Source organism: Drosophila elegans, unplaced genomic scaffold, assembly GCF_018152505.1.
Source record: "Drosophila elegans isolate 14027-0461.03 unplaced genomic scaffold, ASM1815250v1 contig_208, whole genome shotgun sequence".
Classification (NCBI taxonomy): domain Eukaryota; kingdom Metazoa; phylum Arthropoda; class Insecta; order Diptera; family Drosophilidae; genus Drosophila; species Drosophila elegans.
Window position 1 is genome coordinate 5,822 of NW_024545578.1, and position 20,203 is coordinate 26,024.

Here is a 20,203-nt window from a genome sequence, read left to right on the forward strand (position 1 = left end):
GTATAATGTTAGTATATCGGTCTCTTTTTAATGACTTACCAAGCGGAGATGATTACTCTTGCAGAAATATTTCAAAATGGCGGATTTAAAGCAGGGGGCGGATTCCTAAAAGAGATAGAGAAAAGCAAAATTAAATACACATCGGAAAACAGTGTATGACACATAAGCCAACGATTAACAAATATATAATATAATCTCAGAACACAGAAATATATTTTATTTATTGAAACATGTATACAACCTAAAATTAAAAAACATATATTAATTGCAAAAAAAAATTAAAATCAGTAATAATACTTTTTTGTATTTAAATTGTTTATTACTTAAATTTGCAGAAGTTTTACCATGATATCTCGGTCACTATGAGCAATCAGTGGTGTAAGTGCCTGTTCCCACTCTTTATAATTTTTTTTTTGACTATTTCACAATTTACATATAAAAAAATATTTGTTCAACAAAGCCGGTCGTATTTCCGAAAAACTGAGCCACCAAAGTGGACTGCAAGGAATAGTGATTTTAGTCATAGCGGCGGAGAACAGACAAACCAAAACGAAATGCGATACAGACAAATAGTACACAAGAAAAGAAAACTTAGGCGACGCCAAAAATTCTTGGTTTGGTTTGCTGATTTTTTTTAATTTTCCTGTTAAAGTTACATTATTTCACAATGTACACAAAAAAATAATTGTTCAACTACGCCGCGTTTATTTAATTTTTTTGACTTGTCTTTTAAGTATTTTACAATTCACAAATAAAAAAATGCTCAACTACGCTTCGCATATTTCCGAAAAACTCAAATTCCAAGAATGAAAGAAAAGAAAAGTTACATGTACTCACAAATAAATTTTGTTGATGAAAACTTTGTTTCTAATGTAGGTCTTTGCTTGCATTTTGTTTAATTAGCGCTAGCCGACATACATTGATATTTTTCTTATTTTTTTGTTGTGTTTCACTTGTTTTTTGATCATATTTTTATTAATTTTTTTTACTGTTTTACTATTTATAAAAAAAATGATTCAACTACGCCGCGCATAATTCCGTAAAACTGATAAGAGCTTTTGTTTCTGATGTCGTTGCTGCACTTTTTATAAATATTTATAAATATTTAAATTCTTTGAGATTATTTTATTTAATTATTTCACAATGTACACAAAAAAATAATTGTTCAATTACGCCGCGTTTATTTAAGAAAAACCGACCGCACAGAGCTGACTGAACTGGAACAGTATGTTCGACCAAGGCGGCGGAGAGCAGACTAACCACCAAACGGCAAAGCAAATGCCGACAAAAAAGAAGAAAAAAGTGAGGCGCCGTCGCCGACGCTTTGCTGCGGCTAGCCGATTTATTTTTTGACTTGTCTTTTGACGATTTCACAATACACAAAAAAATGCTCAACTACGCTTCGCATACTTCCGAAAACTGATGATTCCAAGAATGCAAGAAAAAAATTATAGTTACTCACAAATAAATTGAATAAATATGTAAGGGCTTCCTACGCCATTAGGAAGTGTTTTAGTCTTATTCTTGCGCACACTTAACAAGCGGCGCCAATTAATACAGCAGTAATGTTTCAAAATGGCAGAGAAAAAAGAAAAGCAAAATTAAACACGCGGCGGAAATATATCAGAACAAAGAAATGTATATTTTTTGTTTAAGAACGTTTTTAACCTCGAAATTAAATCAAATATATTAATTGTACTTAAATAATAAATTAAATTTTGCAGTATTATTTGTTTTTGTATTTTAATTATAAACCGTAAAATTTTATTATTTGTTTTTGTATTTTAATTATATACCGTAAAATTTTTCTCAAGTGTTTCTTATTTTAGCTGGTGTAATCTGTTCCAATCGCTATGCATTCGAGAAAGAGATTTCTATGTGAATGTCATTGCCTTAGGAAAGCGTATATTACCAACACGGTCGCATAGAGTTGTCTCTTTCTAGCATGCATACCAAGCGCAATTTATTACTCTCACAGATGTGTTTAAAATGGTGGACTGATACAAGGGGATGGAGCCATTAAAAGCAAGCAAAACTGAACACACAGCGAAAAAGAATGTGTAACAAGCATTGTAATTGGCTAATGTGTTAAAATTTCTCAGAATAGATTTTGTTATATTATTGTAATAATTGATTTAATTCTGCACTTGTGACACATTTTATTTTGTGTTGAGTATTTGTCTCCGGTTTCCAATTCATGCGGAAATAGAACAAAATGCTAAAATTTTCCATTACCAGAACATAAAACTTTAACTCAGACATATAGCCATCTAAATTTTGGCAATGAAAAAATGATTTATCTTTCAATAAAAATTAATATTATAATTGCAAAACAATTTTTTTATACATTAATATTATATTTTTTTCATTTTTCTCTTGTAACACATTTATTTTGCGCGGTGCTTTCAGTTTCTTTGAGTATAATGTTAGTATATCGGTCTCTTTTTTAATGACTTACCAAGCGGAGATGATTACTCTTGCAGAAATATTTCAAAATGGCGGATTTAAACAGGGGGCGGATTCCTAAAAGAGATAGAGAAAAGCAAAATTAAATACACATCGGAAAACAGTGTATGACACATAAGCCAACGATTAACAAATATATAATATAATCTCAGAACACAGAAATATATTTTATTTATTGAAACATGTATACAACCTAAAATTAAAAACATATATTAATTGCAAAAAAAAAAAAATTAAAATCAGTAATAATACTTTTTTGTATTTAAATTGTTTATTACTTAAATTTGCAGAAGTTTTACCATGATATCTCGGTCACTATGAGCAATCAGTGGTGTAAGTGCCTGTTCCCACTCTTTATAATTTTTTTTTTGACTATTTCACAATTTACATATAAAAAATATTTGTTCAACAAAGCCGGTCGTATTTCCGAAAAACTGAGCCACCAAAGTGGACTGCAAGGAATAGTGATTTTAGTCATAGCGGCGGAGAACAGACAAACCAAAACGAAATGCGATACAGACAAATAGTACACAAGAAAAGAAAACTTAGGCGACGCCAAAAATTCTTGGTTTGGTTTGCTGATTTTTTTTAATTTTCCTGTTAAAGTTACATTATTTCACAATGTACACAAAAAATAATTGTTCAACTACGCCGCGTTTATTTAATTTTTTGACTTGTCTTTTAAGTATTTTACAATTCACAAATAAAAAAATGCTCAACTACGCTTCGCATATTTCCGAAAAACTCAAATTCCAAGAATGAAAGAAAAGAAAAGTTACATGTACTCACAAATAAATTTTGTTGATGAAAACTTTTGTTTCTAATGTAGGTCTTTGCTTGCATTTTGTTTAATTAGCGCTAGCCGACATACATTGATATTTTTCTTATTTTTTTGTTGTGTTTCACTTGTTTTTTGATCATATTTTTATTAATTTTTTTTTACTGTTTTACTATTTATAAAAAAAAATGATTCAACTACGCCGCGCATAATTCCGTAAAACTGATAAGAGCTTTTGTTTCTGATGTCGTTGCTGCACTTTTTATAAATATTTATAAATATTTAAATTCTTTGAGATTATTTTATTTAATTATTTCACAATGTACACAAAAAAATAATTGTTCAATTACGCCGCGTTTATTTAAGAAAACCGACCGCACAGAGCTGACTGAACTGGAACAGTATGTTCGACCAAGGCGGCGGAGAGCAGACTAACCACCAAACGGCAAAGCAAATGCCGACAAAAAGAAGAAAAAAAGTGAGGCGCCGTCGCCGACGCTTTGCTGCGGCTAGCCGATTTATTTTTTGACTTGTCTTTTTGACGATTTCACAATACACAAAAAAATGCTCAACTACGCTTCGCATACTTCCGAAAAAACTGATGATTCCAAGAATGCAAGAAAAAAATTATAGTTACTCACAAATAAATTGAATAAATATGTAAGGGCTTCCTACGCCATTAGGAAGTGTTTTAGTCTTATTCTTGCGCACACTTAACAAGCGGCGCCAATTAATACAGCAGTAATGTTTCAAATGGCAGAGAAAAAGAAAAGCAAAATTAAACACGCGGCGGAAATATATCAGAACAAAGAAATGTATATTTTTTGTTTAAGAACGTTTTTAACCTCGAAATTAAATCAAATATATTAATTGTACTTAAATAATAAATTAAATTTTGCAGTATTATTTGTTTTTGTATTTTAATTATAAACCGTAAAATTTTATTATTTGTTTTTGTATTTTAATTATATACCGTAAAATTTTTCTCAAGTGTTTCTTATTTTAGCTGGTGTAATCTGTTCCAATCGCTATGCATTCGAGAAAGAGATTTCTATGTGAATGTCATTGCCTTAGGAAAGCGTATATTACCAACACGGTCGCATAGAGTTGTCTCTTTCTAGCATGCATACCAAGCGCAATTTATTACTCTCACAGATGTGTTTAAAATGGTGGACTGATACAAGGGGATGGAGCCATTAAAAGCAAGCAAAACTGAACACACAGCGAAAAAGAATGTGTAACAAGCATTGTAATTGGCTAATGTGTTAAAATTTCTCAGAATAGATTTTGTTATATTATTGTAATAATTGATTTAATTCTGCACTTGTGACACATTTTATTTTGTGTTGAGTATTTGTCTCCGGTTTCCAATTCATGCGGAAATAGAACAAAATGCTAAAATTTTCCATTACCAGAACATAAAACTTTAACTCAGACATATAGCCATCTAAATTTTGGCAATGAAAAAATGATTTATCTTTCAATAAAAATTAATATTATAATTGCAAAACAATTTTTTTATACATTAATATTATATTTTTTTCATTTTTCTCTTGTAACACATTTATTTTGCGCGGTGCTTTCAGTTTCTTTGAGTATAATGTTAGTATATCGGTCTCTTTTTTAATGACTTACCAAGCGGAGATGATTACTCTTGCAGAAATATTTCAAAATGGCGGATTTAAACAGGGGGCGGATTCCTAAAAGAGATAGAGAAAAGCAAAATTAAATACACATCGGAAAACAGTGTATGACACATAAGCCAACGATTAACAAATATATAATATAATCTCAGAACACAGAAATATATTTTATTTATTGAAACATGTATACAACCTAAAATTAAAAAACATATATTAATTGCAAAAAAAAAAAAAATTAAAATCAGTAATAATACTTTTTTGTATTTAAATTGTTTATTACTTAAATTTGCAGAAGTTTTACCATGATATCTCGGTCACTATGAGCAATCAGTGGTGTAAGTGCCTGTTCCCACTCTTTATAATTTTTTTTTTGACTATTTCACAATTTACATATAAAAAAATATTTGTTCAACAAAGCCGGTCGTATTTCCGAAAAACTGAGCCACCAAAGTGGACTGCAAGGAATAGTGATTTTAGTCATAGCGGCGGAGAACAGACAAACCAAAACGAAATGCGATACAGACAAATAGTACACAAGAAAAGAAAACTTAGGCGACGCCAAAAATTCTTGGTTTGGTTTGCTGATTTTTTTAATTTTCCTGTTAAAGTTACATTATTTCACAATGTACACAAAAAAAATAATTGTTCAACTACGCCGCGTTTATTTAATTTTTTGACTTGTCTTTTAAGTATTTTACAATTCACAAATAAAAAAATGCTCAACTACGCTTCGCATATTTCCGAAAAACTCAAATTCCAAGAATGAAAGAAAAGAAAAGTTACATGTACTCACAAATAAATTTTGTTGATGAAAACTTTTGTTTCTAATGTAGGTCTTTGCTTGCATTTTGTTTAATTAGCGCTAGCCGACATACATTGATATTTTTCTTATTTTTTTTGTTGTGTTTCACTTGTTTTTTGATCATATTTTTATTAATTTTTTTTTACTGTTTTACTATTTATAAAAAAAATGATTCAACTACGCCGCGCATAATTCCGTAAAACTGATAAGAGCTTTTGTTTCTGATGTCGTTGCTGCACTTTTTATAAATATTTATAAATATTTAAATTCTTTGAGATTATTTTATTTAATTATTTCACAATGTACACAAAAAAATAATTGTTCAATTACGCCGCGTTTATTTAAGAAAAACCGACCGCACAGAGCTGACTGAACTGGAACAGTATGTTCGACCAAGGCGGCGGAGAGCAGACTAACCACCAAACGGCAAAGCAAATGCCGACAAAAAGAAGAAAAAAAAGTGAGGCGCCGTCGCCGACGCTTTGCTGCGGCTAGCCGATTTATTTTTTTGACTTGTCTTTTGACGATTTCACAATACACAAAAAAATGCTCAACTACGCTTCGCATACTTCCGAAAAACTGATGATTCCAAGAATGCAAGAAAAAAAATTATAGTTACTCACAAATAAATTGAATAAATATGTAAGGGCTTCCTACGCCATTAGGAAGTGTTTTAGTCTTATTCTTGCGCACACTTAACAAGCGGCGCCAATTAATACAGCAGTAATGTTTCAAAATGGCAGAGAAAAAGAAAAGCAAAATTAAACACGCGGCGGAAATATATCAGAACAAAGAAATGTATATTTTTTGTTTAAGAACGTTTTTAACCTCGAAATTAAATCAAATATATTAATTGTACTTAAATAATAAATTAAATTTTGCAGTATTATTTGTTTTTGTATTTTAATTATAAACCGTAAAATTTTATTATTTGTTTTTGTATTTTAATTATATACCGTAAAATTTTTCTCAAGTGTTTCTTATTTTAGCTGGTGTAATCTGTTCCAATCGCTATGCATTCGAGAAAGAGATTTCTATGTGAATGTCATTGCCTTAGGAAAGCGTATATTACCAACACGGTCGCATAGAGTTGTCTCTTTCTAGCATGCATACCAAGCGCAATTTATTACTCTCACAGATGTGTTTAAAATGGTGGACTGATACAAGGGGATGGAGCCATTAAAAGCAAGCAAAACTGAACACACAGCGAAAAAGAATGTGTAACAAGCATTGTAATTGGCTAATGTGTTAAAATTTCTCAGAATAGATTTTGTTATATTATTGTAATAATTGATTTAATTCTGCACTTGTGACACATTTTATTTTGTGTTGAGTATTTGTCTCCGGTTTCCAATTCATGCGGAAATAGAACAAAATGCTAAAATTTTCCATTACCAGAACATAAAACTTTAACTCAGACATATAGCCATCTAAATTTTGGCAATGAAAAAATGATTTATCTTTCAATAAAAATTAATATTATAATTGCAAAACAATTTTTTTATACATTAATATTATATTTTTTTCATTTTTCTCTTGTAACACATTTATTTTGCGCGGTGCTTTCAGTTTCTTTGAGTATAATGTTAGTATATCGGTCTCTTTTTTAATGACTTACCAAGCGGAGATGATTACTCTTGCAGAAATATTTCAAAATGGCGGATTTAAACAGGGGGCGGATTCCTAAAAGAGATAGAGAAAAGCAAAATTAAATACACATCGGAAAACAGTGTATGACACATAAGCCAACGATTAACAAATATATAATATAATCTCAGAACACAGAAATATATTTTATTTATTGAAACATGTATACAACCTAAAATTAAAAAACATATATTAATTGCAAAAAAAAAAAAATTAAAATCAGTAATAATACTTTTTTTGTATTTAAATTGTTTATTACTTAAATTTGCAGAAGTTTTACCATGATATCTCGGTCACTATGAGCAATCAGTGGTGTAAGTGCCTGTTCCCACTCTTTATAATTTTTTTTTGACTATTTCACAATTTACATATAAAAAAATATTTGTTCAACAAAGCCGGTCGTATTTCCGAAAAACTGAGCCACCAAAGTGGACTGCAAGGAATAGTGATTTTAGTCATAGCGGCGGAGAACAGACAAACCAAAACGAAATGCGATACAGACAAATAGTACACAAGAAAAGAAAACTTAGGCGACGCCAAAAATTCTTGGTTTGGTTTGCTGATTTTTTTTAATTTTCCTGTTAAAGTTACATTATTTCACAATGTACACAAAAAAAATAATTGTTCAACTACGCCGCGTTTATTTAATTTTTTGACTTGTCTTTTAAGTATTTTACAATTCACAAATAAAAAAATGCTCAACTACGCTTCGCATATTTCCGAAAAACTCAAATTCCAAGAATGAAAGAAAAGAAAAGTTACATGTACTCACAAATAAATTTTGTTGATGAAAACTTTTGTTTCTAATGTAGGTCTTTGCTTGCATTTTGTTTAATTAGCGCTAGCCGACATACATTGATATTTTTCTTATTTTTTTGTTGTGTTTCACTTGTTTTTTGATCATATTTTTATTAATTTTTTTTTACTGTTTTACTATTTATAAAAAAAATGATTCAACTACGCCGCGCATAATTCCGTAAAACTGATAAGAGCTTTTGTTTCTGATGTCGTTGCTGCACTTTTTATAAATATTTATAAATATTTAAATTCTTTGAGATTATTTTATTTAATTATTTCACAATGTACACAAAAAAATAATTGTTCAATTACGCCGCGTTTATTTAAGAAAAACCGACCGCACAGAGCTGACTGAACTGGAACAGTATGTTCGACCAAGGCGGCGGAGAGCAGACTAACCACCAAACGGCAAAGCAAATGCCGACAAAAGAAGAAAAAAAAAGTGAGGCGCCGTCGCCGACGCTTTGCTGCGGCTAGCCGATTTATTTTTTGACTTGTCTTTTGACGATTTCACAATACACAAAAAAAATGCTCAACTACGCTTCGCATACTTCCGAAAAACTGATGATTCCAAGAATGCAAGAAAAAAAAATTATAGTTACTCACAAATAAATTGAATAAATATGTAAGGGCTTCCTACGCCATTAGGAAGTGTTTTAGTCTTATTCTTGCGCACACTTAACAAGCGGCGCCAATTAATACAGCAGTAATGTTTCAAAATGGCAGAGAAAAAGAAAAGCAAAATTAAACACGCGGCGGAAATATATCAGAACAAAGAAATGTATATTTTTTGTTTAAGAACGTTTTTAACCTCGAAATTAAATCAAATATATTAATTGTACTTAAATAATAAATTAAATTTTGCAGTATTATTTGTTTTTGTATTTTAATTATAAACCGTAAAATTTTATTATTTGTTTTTGTATTTTAATTATATACCGTAAAATTTTTCTCAAGTGTTTCTTATTTTAGCTGGTGTAATCTGTTCCAATCGCTATGCATTCGAGAAAGAGATTTCTATGTGAATGTCATTGCCTTAGGAAAGCGTATATTACCAACACGGTCGCATAGAGTTGTCTCTTTCTAGCATGCATACCAAGCGCAATTTATTACTCTCACAGATGTGTTTAAAATGGTGGACTGATACAAGGGGATGGAGCCATTAAAAGCAAGCAAAACTGAACACACAGCGAAAAAGAATGTGTAACAAGCATTGTAATTGGCTAATGTGTTAAAATTTCTCAGAATAGATTTTGTTATATTATTGTAATAATTGATTTAATTCTGCACTTGTGACACATTTTATTTTGTGTTGAGTATTTGTCTCCGGTTTCCAATTCATGCGGAAATAGAACAAAATGCTAAAATTTTCCATTACCAGAACATAAAACTTTAACTCAGACATATAGCCATCTAAATTTTGGCAATGAAAAAATGATTTATCTTTCAATAAAAATTAATATTATAATTGCAAAACAATTTTTTTATACATTAATATTATATTTTTTTCATTTTTCTCTTGTAACACATTTATTTTGCGCGGTGCTTTCAGTTTCTTTGAGTATAATGTTAGTATATCGGTCTCTTTTTTAATGACTTACCAAGCGGAGATGATTACTCTTGCAGAAATATTTCAAAATGGCGGATTTAAACAGGGGGCGGATTCCTAAAAGAGATAGAGAAAAGCAAAATTAAATACACATCGGAAAACAGTGTATGACACATAAGCCAACGATTAACAAATATATAATATAATCTCAGAACACAGAAATATATTTTATTTATTGAAACATGTATACAACCTAAAATTAAAAAACATATATTAATTGCAAAAAAAAAAAAATTAAAATCAGTAATAATACTTTTTTTGTATTTAAATTGTTTATTACTTAAATTTGCAGAAGTTTTACCATGATATCTCGGTCACTATGAGCAATCAGTGGTGTAAGTGCCTGTTCCCACTCTTTATAATTTTTTTTTTGACTATTTCACAATTTACATATAAAAAAATATTTGTTCAACAAAGCCGGTCGTATTTCCGAAAAACTGAGCCACCAAAGTGGACTGCAAGGAATAGTGATTTTAGTCATAGCGGCGGAGAACAGACAAACCAAAACGAAATGCGATACAGACAAATAGTACACAAGAAAAGAAAACTTAGGCGACGCCAAAAATTCTTGGTTTGGTTTGCTGATTTTTTTTAATTTTCCTGTTAAAGTTACATTATTTCACAATGTACACAAAAAAAATAATTGTTCAACTACGCCGCGTTTATTTAATTTTTTGACTTGTCTTTTAAGTATTTTACAATTCACAAATAAAAAAATGCTCAACTACGCTTCGCATATTTCCGAAAAACTCAAATTCCAAGAATGAAAGAAAAGAAAAGTTACATGTACTCACAAATAAATTTTGTTGATGAAAACTTTTGTTTCTAATGTAGGTCTTTGCTTGCATTTTGTTTAATTAGCGCTAGCCGACATACATTGATATTTTTCTTATTTTTTTGTTGTGTTTCACTTGTTTTTTGATCATATTTTTATTAATTTTTTTTTACTGTTTTACTATTTATAAAAAAAAATGATTCAACTACGCCGCGCATAATTCCGTAAAACTGATAAGAGCTTTTGTTTCTGATGTCGTTGCTGCACTTTTTATAAATATTTATAAATATTTAAATTCTTTGAGATTATTTTATTTAATTATTTCACAATGTACACAAAAAAATAATTGTTCAATTACGCCGCGTTTATTTAAGAAAAACCGACCGCACAGAGCTGACTGAACTGGAACAGTATGTTCGACCAAGGCGGCGGAGAGCAGACTAACCACCAAACGGCAAAGCAAATGCCGACAAAAAGAAAAAAAAAAGTGAGGCGCCGTCGCCGACGCTTTGCTGCGGCTAGCCGATTTATTTTTTGACTTGTCTTTTGACGATTTCACAATACACAAAAAAATGCTCAACTACGCTTCGCATACTTCCGAAAAACTGATGATTCCAAGAATGCAAGAAAAAAAATTATAGTTACTCACAAATAAATTGAATAAATATGTAAGGGCTTCCTACGCCATTAGGAAGTGTTTTAGTCTTATTCTTGCGCACACTTAACAAGCGGCGCCAATTAATACAGCAGTAATGTTTCAAAATGGCAGAGAAAAAGAAAAGCAAAATTAAACACGCGGCGGAAATATATCAGAACAAAGAAATGTATATTTTTTGTTTAAGAACGTTTTTAACCTCGAAATTAAATCAAATATATTAATTGTACTTAAATAATAAATTAAATTTTGCAGTATTATTTGTTTTTGTATTTTAATTATAAACCGTAAAATTTTATTATTTGTTTTTGTATTTTAATTATATACCGTAAAATTTTTCTCAAGTGTTTCTTATTTTAGCTGGTGTAATCTGTTCCAATCGCTATGCATTCGAGAAAGAGATTTCTATGTGAATGTCATTGCCTTAGGAAAGCGTATATTACCAACACGGTCGCATAGAGTTGTCTCTTTCTAGCATGCATACCAAGCGCAATTTATTACTCTCACAGATGTGTTTAAAATGGTGGACTGATACAAGGGGATGGAGCCATTAAAAGCAAGCAAAACTGAACACACAGCGAAAAAGAATGTGTAACAAGCATTGTAATTGGCTAATGTGTTAAAATTTCTCAGAATAGATTTTGTTATATTATTGTAATAATTGATTTAATTCTGCACTTGTGACACATTTTATTTTGTGTTGAGTATTTGTCTCCGGTTTCCAATTCATGCGGAAATAGAACAAAATGCTAAAATTTTCCATTACCAGAACATAAAACTTTAACTCAGACATATAGCCATCTAAATTTTGGCAATGAAAAAATGATTTATCTTTCAATAAAAATTAATATTATAATTGCAAAACAATTTTTTTATACATTAATATTATATTTTTTTCATTTTTCTCTTGTAACACATTTATTTTGCGCGGTGCTTTCAGTTTCTTTGAGTATAATGTTAGTATATCGGTCTCTTTTTTAATGACTTACCAAGCGGAGATGATTACTCTTGCAGAAATATTTCAAAATGGCGGATTTAAACAGGGGGCGGATTCCTAAAAGAGATAGAGAAAAGCAAAATTAAATACACATCGGAAAACAGTGTATGACACATAAGCCAACGATTAACAAATATATAATATAATCTCAGAACACAGAAATATATTTTATTTATTGAAACATGTATACAACCTAAAATTAAAAAACATATATTAATTGCAAAAAAAAAAAATTAAAATCAGTAATAATACTTTTTTGTATTTAAATTGTTTATTACTTAAATTTGCAGAAGTTTTACCATGATATCTCGGTCACTATGAGCAATCAGTGGTGTAAGTGCCTGTTCCCACTCTTTATAATTTTTTTTTTGACTATTTCACAATTTACATATAAAAAAATATTTGTTCAACAAAGCCGGTCGTATTTCCGAAAAACTGAGCCACCAAAGTGGACTGCAAGGAATAGTGATTTTAGTCATAGCGGCGGAGAACAGACAAACCAAAACGAAATGCGATACAGACAAATAGTACACAAGAAAAGAAAACTTAGGCGACGCCAAAAATTCTTGGTTTGGTTTGCTGATTTTTTTTAATTTTCCTGTTAAAGTTACATTATTTCACAATGTACACAAAAAAATAATTGTTCAACTACGCCGCGTTTATTTAATTTTTTGACTTGTCTTTTAAGTATTTTACAATTCACAAATAAAAAAATGCTCAACTACGCTTCGCATATTTCCGAAAAACTCAAATTCCAAGAATGAAAGAAAAGAAAAGTTACATGTACTCACAAATAAATTTTGTTGATGAAAACTTTTGTTTCTAATGTAGGTCTTTGCTTGCATTTTGTTTAATTAGCGCTAGCCGACATACATTGATATTTTTCTTATTTTTTTGTTGTGTTTCACTTGTTTTTTGATCATATTTTTATTAATTTTTTTTTACTGTTTTACTATTTATAAAAAAAAATGATTCAACTACGCCGCGCATAATTCCGTAAAACTGATAAGAGCTTTTGTTTCTGATGTCGTTGCTGCACTTTTTATAAATATTTATAAATATTTAAATTCTTTGAGATTATTTTATTTAATTATTTCACAATGTACACAAAAAAATAATTGTTCAATTACGCCGCGTTTATTTAAGAAAAACCGACCGCACAGAGCTGACTGAACTGGAACAGTATGTTCGACCAAGGCGGCGGAGAGCAGACTAACCACCAAACGGCAAAGCAAATGCCGACAAAAAGAAGAAAAAAAAAGTGAGGCGCCGTCGCCGACGCTTTGCTGCGGCTAGCCGATTTATTTTTTGACTTGTCTTTTGACGATTTCACAATACACAAAAAAAATGCTCAACTACGCTTCGCATACTTCCGAAAAACTGATGATTCCAAGAATGCAAGAAAAAAAATTATAGTTACTCACAAATAAATTGAATAAATATGTAAGGGCTTCCTACGCCATTAGGAAGTGTTTTAGTCTTATTCTTGCGCACACTTAACAAGCGGCGCCAATTAATACAGCAGTAATGTTTCAAAATGGCAGAGAAAAAGAAAAGCAAAATTAAACACGCGGCGGAAATATATCAGAACAAAGAAATGTATATTTTTTGTTTAAGAACGTTTTTAACCTCGAAATTAAATCAAATATATTAATTGTACTTAAATAATAAATTAAATTTTGCAGTATTATTTGTTTTTGTATTTTAATTATAAACCGTAAAATTTTATTATTTGTTTTTGTATTTTAATTATATACCGTAAAATTTTTCTCAAGTGTTTCTTATTTTAGCTGGTGTAATCTGTTCCAATCGCTATGCATTCGAGAAAGAGATTTCTATGTGAATGTCATTGCCTTAGGAAAGCGTATATTACCAACACGGTCGCATAGAGTTGTCTCTTTCTAGCATGCATACCAAGCGCAATTTATTACTCTCACAGATGTGTTTAAAATGGTGGACTGATACAAGGGGATGGAGCCATTAAAAGCAAGCAAAACTGAACACACAGCGAAAAAGAATGTGTAACAAGCATTGTAATTGGCTAATGTGTTAAAATTTCTCAGAATAGATTTTGTTATATTATTGTAATAATTGATTTAATTCTGCACTTGTGACACATTTTATTTTGTGTTGAGTATTTGTCTCCGGTTTCCAATTCATGCGGAAATAGAACAAAATGCTAAAATTTTCCATTACCAGAACATAAAACTTTAACTCAGACATATAGCCATCTAAATTTTGGCAATGAAAAAATGATTTATCTTTCAATAAAAATTAATATTATAATTGCAAAACAATTTTTTTATACATTAATATTATATTTTTTTCATTTTTCTCTTGTAACACATTTATTTTGCGCGGTGCTTTCAGTTTCTTTGAGTATAATGTTAGTATATCGGTCTCTTTTTTAATGACTTACCAAGCGGAGATGATTACTCTTGCAGAAATATTTCAAAATGGCGGATTTAAACAGGGGGCGGATTCCTAAAAGAGATAGAGAAAAGCAAAATTAAATACACATCGGAAAACAGTGTATGACACATAAGCCAACGATTAACAAATATATAATATAATCTCAGAACACAGAAATATATTTTATTTATTGAAACATGTATACAACCTAAAATTAAAAAACATATATTAATTGCAAAAAAAAAAAAATTAAAATCAGTAATAATACTTTTTTGTATTTAAATTGTTTATTACTTAAATTTGCAGAAGTTTTACCATGATATCTCGGTCACTATGAGCAATCAGTGGTGTAAGTGCCTGTTCCCACTCTTTATAATTTTTTTTTTGACTATTTCACAATTTACATATAAAAAAATATTTGTTCAACAAAGCCGGTCGTATTTCCGAAAAACTGAGCCACCAAAGTGGACTGCAAGGAATAGTGATTTTAGTCATAGCGGCGGAGAACAGACAAACCAAAACGAAATGCGATACAGACAAATAGTACACAAGAAAAGAAAACTTAGGCGACGCCAAAAATTCTTGGTTTGGTTTGCTGATTTTTTTTAATTTTCCTGTTAAAGTTACATTATTTCACAATGTACACAAAAAAAATAATTGTTCAACTACGCCGCGTTTATTTAATTTTTTGACTTGTCTTTTAAGTATTTTACAATTCACAAATAAAAAAATGCTCAACTACGCTTCGCATATTTCCGAAAAACTCAAATTCCAAGAATGAAAGAAAAGAAAAGTTACATGTACTCACAAATAAATTTTGTTGATGAAAACTTTTGTTTCTAATGTAGGTCTTTGCTTGCATTTTGTTTAATTAGCGCTAGCCGACATACATTGATATTTTTCTTATTTTTTTGTTGTGTTTCACTTGTTTTTTGATCATATTTTTATTAATTTTTTTTTACTGTTTTACTATTTATAAAAAAAAATGATTCAACTACGCCGCGCATAATTCCGTAAAACTGATAAGAGCTTTTGTTTCTGATGTCGTTGCTGCACTTTTTATAAATATTTATAAATATTTAAATTCTTTGAGATTATTTTATTTAATTATTTCACAATGTACACAAAAAAATAATTGTTCAATTACGCCGCGTTTATTTAAGAAAAACCGACCGCACAGAGCTGACTGAACTGGAACAGTATGTTCGACCAAGGCGGCGGAGAGCAGACTAACCACCAAACGGCAAAGCAAATGCCGACAAAAAGAAGAAAAAAAAAGTGAGGCGCCGTCGCCGACGCTTTGCTGCGGCTAGCCGATTTATTTTTTGACTTGTCTTTTGACGATTTCACAATACACAAAAAAAATGCTCAACTACGCTTCGCATACTTCCGAAAAACTGATGATTCCAAGAATGCAAGAAAAAAAATTATAGTTACTCACAAATAAATTGAATAAATATGTAAGGGCTTCCTACGCCATTAGGAAGTGTTTTAGTCTTATTCTTGCGCACACTTAACAAGCGGCGCCAATTAATACAGCAGTAATGTTTCAAAATGGCAGAGAAAAAGAAAAGCAAAATTAAACACGCGGCGGAAATATATCAGAACAAAGAAATGTATATTTTTTGTTTAAGAACGTTTTTAACCTCGAAATTAAATCAAATATATTAATTGTACTTAAATAATAAATTAAATTTTGCAGTATTATTTGTTTTTGTATTTTAATTATAAACCGTAAAATTTTATTATTTGTTTTTGTATTTTAATTATATACCGTAAAATTTTTCTCAAGTGTTTCTTATTTTAGCTGGTGTAATCTGTTCCAATCGCTATGCATTCGAGAAAGAGATTTCTATGTGAATGTCATTGCCTTAGGAAAGCGTATATTACCAACACGGTCGCATAGAGTTGTCTCTTTCTAGCATGCATACCAAGCGCAATTTATTACTCTCACAGATGTGTTTAAAATGGTGGACTGATACAAGGGGATGGAGCCATTAAAAGCAAGCAAAACTGAACACACAGCGAAAAAGAATGTGTAACAAGCATTGTAATTGGCTAATGTGTTAAAATTTCTCAGAATAGATTTTGTTATATTATTGTAATAATTGATTTAATTCTGCACTTGTGACACATTTTATTTTGTGTTGAGTATTTGTCTCCGGTTTCCAATTCATGCGGAAATAGAACAAAATGCTAAAATTTTCCATTACCAGAACATAAAACTTTAACTCAGACATATAGCCATCTAAATTTTGGCAATGAAAAAATGATTTATCTTTCAATAAAAATTAATATTATAATTGCAAAACAATTTTTTTATACATTAATATTATATTTTTTTCATTTTTCTCTTGTAACACATTTATTTTGCGCGGTGCTTTCAGTTTCTTTGAGTATAATGTTAGTATATCGGTCTCTTTTTTAATGACTTACCAAGCGGAGATGATTACTCTTGCAGAAATATTTCAAAATGGCGGATTTAAACAGGGGGCGGATTCCTAAAAGAGATAGAGAAAAGCAAAATTAAATACACATCGGAAAACAGTGTATGACACATAAGCCAACGATTAACAAATATATAATATAATCTCAGAACACAGAAATATATTTTATTTATTGAAACATGTATACAACCTAAAATTAAAAAACATATTAATTGCAAAAAAAAAAAATTAAAATCAGTAATAATACTTTTTTTGTATTTAAATTGTTTATTACTTAAATTTGCAGAAGTTTTACCATGATATCTCGGTCACTATGAGCAATCAGTGGTGTAAGTGCCTGTTCCCACTCTTTATATTTTTATTTGACTATTTCACAATTTACATATAAAAAAATATTTGTTCAACAAAGCCGGTCGTATTTCCGAAAAACTGAGCCACCAAAGTGGACTGCAAGGAATAGTGATTTTGGTCATAGCGGCGGAGAACAGACAAACCAAAAGGAAATGCGATACAGACAAATAGTACACAAGAAAAGAAAACTTAGGCGACGCCAAAAATTCTTGGTTTGGTTTGCCGATTTTTTTTAATTTTCCTGTTAAAGTTACATTATTTCACAATGTACACAAAAAAAATAATTGTTCAACTACGCCGCGTTTATTTAATTTTTTGACTTGTCTTTTAAGTATTTTACAATTCACAAATAAAAAAATGCTCAACTACGCTTCGCATATTTCCGAAAAACTGAAAATTCCAAGAATGAAAGAAAAGAAAAGTTACATGTACTCACAAATAAATTTTGTTGATGAAAACTTTTGTTTCTAATGTAGGTCTTTGCTTGCATTTTGTTTAATTAGCGCTAGCCGACATACATTGATATTTTTCTTATTTTTTTGTTGTGTTTCACTTGTTTTTTGATCATATTTTTATTAATTTTTTTTTAACTGTTTTACTATTTATAAAATTAAATGATTCAACTACGCCGCGCATAATTCCGTAAAACTGATAAGAGCTTTTGTTTCTGATGTCGTTGCTGCACTTTTTATAAATATTTATAAATATTTAAATTCTTTGAGATTATTTTATTTAATTATTTCACAATGTACACAAAAAAATAATTGTTCAATTACGCCGCGTTTATTTAAGAAAAACCGACCGCACAGAGCTGACTGAACTGGAACAGTATGTTCGACCAAGGCGGCGGAGAGCAGACTAACCACCAAACGGCAAAGCAAATGCCGACAAAAAGAAGAAAAAAAGTGAGGTGCCGTCGCCGACGCTTGCTGCGGCCAGCCAATTTTTGTTTGGCTTGTCTTTTGTGTATTTTAAATTCACAAAAAAAAAAGAACAACTAGGCTTCGAATATTTCCGAAAAACGGAAGGTTCCAAGAATGCAAGAAAAGAAAAGAAAAAGACGAACCAAAAAAAAGACGCAAATGCAAACAATTGGAATACAAGAACAGCGGCGCCGACGCCGCCGCCGTCGCCATGATTGGTTTGGCTTTTGAAACTCATCACTGTTAAAAATCAGGTGTGCTCACGCCTATGCACATGGACCACAATTGTTTTTGTAAATGCACATGCTTATGGAGATGTGAGGGCCGTCACAATGTTTAAGCCTGCTGGGTACAATTTGCGTTACACTTACAATTTTTCTTTGTATCATTTCCGAAAAACCGACGGCACAATAAATTTTGTTGTAAAAGCTGTAGCTTCTAATGCTGTCGTTAGTGAGGCGCCGTCGCCGACGCTTGCTGCGGCTAGCCAATTTTTGTTTGGCTTGTCTTTTGTGTATTTTAAATTCACAAAAAAAAAAGAACAACTAGGCTTCGCATATTTCCGAAAAACGGAAGGTTCCAAGAATGCAAGAAAAGAAAAGAAAAAGACGAACCAAAAAAAAGACGCAAATGCAAGCAATTGGAATACAAGAACAGCGGCGCCGACGCCGCCGCCGTCGCCAATGATTGGTTTGGCTATTGAAACTCATCACTGTTAAAAATCAGGTGTGCTCACGCCTGTGCACATGGACCACAATTGTTTTTGTAAATGCACATGCTTATGGAGATGTGAGGGCCGTCACAATGTTAAAGCCTGCTGGGTACAATTTGCGTTACACTTACAATTTTTCTTTGCATCATTTCCGAAAAACCGACGGCACAATAAATTTTGTTGTAAAAGCTGTAGCTTCTAATGCTGTCGTTAGTGAGGCGCCGTCGCCGACGCTTGCTGCGGCTAGCCAATTTTTGTTTGGCTTGTCTTTTGTGTATTTTAAATTCACAAAAAAAAAAGAACAACTAGGCTTCGCATATTTCCTAAAAACGGAAGGTTCCAAGAATGCAAGAAAAGAAAAGAAAAAGACGAACCAAAAAAAAGACGCAAATGCAAGCAATTGGAATACAAGAACAGCGGCGCCGACGCCGCCGCCGTCGCCAATGATTGGTTTGGCTATTGAAACTCATCACTGTTAAAAATCAGGTGTGCTCACGCCTGTGCACATGGACCACAATTGTTTTTGTAAATGCACATGCTTATGGAGATGTGAGGGCCGTCACAATGTTAAAGCCTGCTGGGTACAATTTGCGTTACACTTACAATTTTTCTTTGTATCATTTCCGAAAAACCGACGGCACAATAAATTTTGTTGTAAAAGCTGTAGCTTCTAATGCTGTCGTTAGTGAGGCGCCGTCGCCGACGCTTGCTGCGGCTAGCCAATTTTTGTTTGGCTTGTCTTTTGTGTATTTTAAATTCACAAAAAAAAAAAAGAACAACTACGCTTCGCATATTTCCGAAAAACTGAAGGTTCCAAGAATGCAAGAAAAGAAAAGAAAAAGACGAACCAAAAAAAAGACGCAAATGCAAACAATTGGAATACAAGAACAGCGGCGCCGACGCCGCCGCCGTCGCCAATGATTGGTTTGGCTTTAGAAACTCATCACTGCCAAAAATCAGGTGTGCTCACGCCTATGCACATGGAGCACAATTGTTTTTATAAATGCACATGCTTATGGACATATGAGGGCCGTCACAATGCTTAAGTTTGCTGGGCACAATTTGCTTTACACTTACAATTTTTCCTTTTATCATTGCGGTCCAATTCGTTACTTTTTATGACTGAATCAAATGAAATTTGTTTTTGTCTTTTCCTTGGCTCTACACTGACTTCGTTAAATGTGTTCA

At 31.2% G+C, this 20,203-nt stretch overlaps 1 long non-coding RNA gene across 2 annotated transcripts; it reads right to left on the bottom strand.

Moving 5' to 3' along the window:
* Positions 1 to 1,793: 1,793 nt before the first annotated feature.
* Positions 1,794 to 17,856, bottom strand: LOC121467119. Of its 2 annotated transcripts, XR_005977251.1 has the most exons (8): positions 17,817 to 17,856; positions 17,019 to 17,083; positions 14,590 to 14,654; positions 12,163 to 12,227; positions 9,736 to 9,800; positions 7,308 to 7,372; positions 4,880 to 4,944; positions 1,794 to 2,523 (listed from the first exon to the last, which is right to left on the bottom strand). It is a non-coding gene; the product is annotated as an uncharacterized LOC121467119 (long non-coding RNA). The 2 variants fall into 2 exon arrangements; XR_005977252.1 differs by lacking the exons at positions 14,590 to 14,654; positions 17,019 to 17,083; positions 17,817 to 17,856 and adding an exon at positions 12,962 to 13,001.
* Between the last annotated feature and the right edge of the window lie 2,347 nt (positions 17,857 to 20,203).